General features: G+C 49.4%; 1 non-coding gene across 1 annotated transcript; it reads right to left on the reverse strand.

Annotated features, from left to right (window-relative positions):
- Positions 1-236: 236 nt before the first annotated feature.
- On the reverse strand, positions 237-343 carry LOC136588799 (U6 spliceosomal RNA). The gene has a single exon (XR_010787609.1). It is a non-coding gene; the product is annotated as a U6 spliceosomal RNA (small nuclear RNA).
- Between the last annotated feature and the right edge of the window lie 2,440 nt (positions 344-2,783).

The following is a 2,783-nucleotide window of genomic DNA, read 5'->3' on the forward strand; positions in this document are numbered from 1 at the left end:
TTACAATCACACAGACAAAAGTGTCATCCCACAACTTCTGGGGGGGGTTACACTGTACGGGGTTATGGCGCCTCGGGTACATTTGCTGTATGCCTGTAGTCACATGGCACAAAAAATACACCTTTTAGTGGTGGCACCGTGAGACAATTATTATTATTACTCCAAGTTAAAACCTATAAGGAGAAAAAAATGTTATGTTAGAATTTTTTTTTTAATTCTAATTGAAGAATCGGTGCAAAAATATGGAACGCCTCACGAATTTGCGTGTCATCCTTGCGCAGGGGCCATGCTAATCTTCTCTGTATCGTTCCAATTTTAGTATATGTGCTGCCGAAGCAAGCACGATACTGCAGAGAGCCCCGGCGGTATTTATGGTCCCGCGGGAGAGAAGTTCTTACATTGTGGAGAGATTACTTTTATAAATTAAAAATAATGTATCCTGCTGTGATATTTTACCTAATATGTCATGCCTGTAATAATAAAACCCATTAATATAGAGTATTTTGGCCAAACTGAAGAGCATTTTGTGACAATGTTATATGCAAATGAGAAGAAGCCGCAGTGCATGCTGGGAAGAATGCTGGTCTCGGAATACGGACCTTGTACCACAGAAGGCGCAGCTGGTGTGGAATGTACTGCGGATGACTGCAGCGTTCTGCTTCCATCAGGAGAGCAGCTGCTCACTGCTGCACCACTGGCTGACGGTCACATTGGGACGTGATTGCCGGCTCACGCCTACTGCTGCTGGACGTGGCACTATAGCATTAGGGCTGGGCGTGCAGCAGTGCAGCGCCTTCTGCCCACCGGTCTGCCCTGGCCGGAGTACAGCGATGCATGCCCTTACCTATCAGCTGACAAGTGTGCTCGGCCGCACACACAAGGGGGTCACAGGAATGTCCCACAACATTGTCACACTTCCGTGGCTGCCAGGTCAAATTTATCACCAAGATAACATGTATGGGACCATCTGGGAGACCAACTTCTACAACCTACAACTTTGCATGATCTAAAGGTTCAGTTACATAGCAAATGTGGAGCAATATGCCACAGGATACCATACAGAACCTGTATGCCGCCATGCCCGCCAGTATCACATCTGGTATACAAACTAGAGGCAGTGCAACAGGGTACTAGAGCCTCCATGCCCACCCGTATCACATCTGGTATCCAAGCTAGAGGCAGTGCAACAGGGTACTAGAGCCTCCATGCCCACCTGTATTACATCTTGTATCCAAGCTACAGGTGGTACAACAGGGTACTAGAGCCTCCATGCCTGTCTGTATCACATCTTGTATCCAAGCTAGAGGCAGTACAACAGGGAACTAGAGCCTCCATGCCCACCCGTATCACATCTGGTATCCAAGCTAGAGGCAGTGCAACAGGGTACTAGAGCCTCCATGCCCACCCGTATCACATCTTGTATCCAAGCTACAGGTGGTACAACAGGGTACTAGAGCCTCCATGCCTGCCTGTATCACATCTTGTATCCAAGCTACAGGTGGTACAACAGGGTACTAGAGCCTCCATGCCCGCCCGTATCACATCTTGTATCCAAGCTAGAGGCGGTACAACAGGGTACTAGAGCCTCCATGCCCGCCTGTATCACATCTTGTATCCAAGCTAGAGAGAGTACAACAGGGTACTAGAGCCTCCATGCCCGCCCGTATCACATCTTGTATCCAAGCTAGAGGCGGTACAACAGGGTACTAGAGCCTCCATGCCCGCCTGTATCACATCTTGTATCCAACCTAGAGGCGGTACAACAGGGTACTAGAGCCTCCATGCCTGTCTGTATCACATCTTGTATCCAAGCTAGAGGTGGTACAACAGGGTATTAGAGCCTCCATGCCTATCTATATCACATCTTGTATCCAAGCTAGAGGCGGTACAACAGGGTACTAGAGCCTCCATGCCCACCTGTATCACATCTTGTATCCAAGCTAGAGGCGGCACAACAGGGTACTAGAGCCTCCATGCCGGCCTGTATCACATCTTGTATCCAAGCTAGAGGCGGTACAACAGGGTACTAGAGCCTCCATGCCCGCCCGTATCACATCTTGTATCCAAGCTACAGGTGGTACAACAGGGTACTAGAGCCTCCATGCCTGTCTGTATCACATCTTGTATCCAAGCTAGAGGCAGTACAACAGTGTACTAGAGCCTCCATGCCCGCCCGTATCACATCTTGTATCCAAGCTAGAGGCGGTACAACAGGGTACTAGAGCCTCCATGCCCGCCCGTATCACATCTTGTATCCAAGCTAGAGGCGGTACAACAGGGTACTAGAGCCTCCATGCCCGCCTGTATCACATCTTGTATCCAAGCTAGAGGCAGTACAACAGGGTACTAGAGCCTCCATGCCTGTCTGTATCACATCTTGTATCCAAGCTAGAGGTGGTACAACAGGGTATTAGAGCCTCCATGCCTGTCTATATCACATCTTGTATCCAAGCTAGAGGCGGTACAACAGGGTACTAGAGCCTCCATGCCCAACTGTATCACATCTAGTATCCAAGCTAGAGGCGGTACAACAGGGTACTAGAGCCTCCATGCCCGCCCGTATCACATCTTGTATCCAACCTAGAGGCGGTACAACAGGGTACTAGAGCCTCCATGCCCGCCCGTATCACATCTTGTATCCAAGCTGGAGGCGGTACAACAGGGTACTAGAGCCTCTATGCCCGCCTGTATCACATATTGTATCCAAGCTAGAGGCAGTACAACAGGATACTAGAGCATCCATGCCCACCTGTATCACATCTTGTATCCAAGCTAGAGGCGGT

Source organism: Eleutherodactylus coqui, chromosome 13 (assembly GCF_035609145.1).
Source record: "Eleutherodactylus coqui strain aEleCoq1 chromosome 13, aEleCoq1.hap1, whole genome shotgun sequence".
In the NCBI taxonomy this organism is placed as follows: Eukaryota; Metazoa; Chordata; class Amphibia; order Anura; family Eleutherodactylidae; genus Eleutherodactylus; species Eleutherodactylus coqui.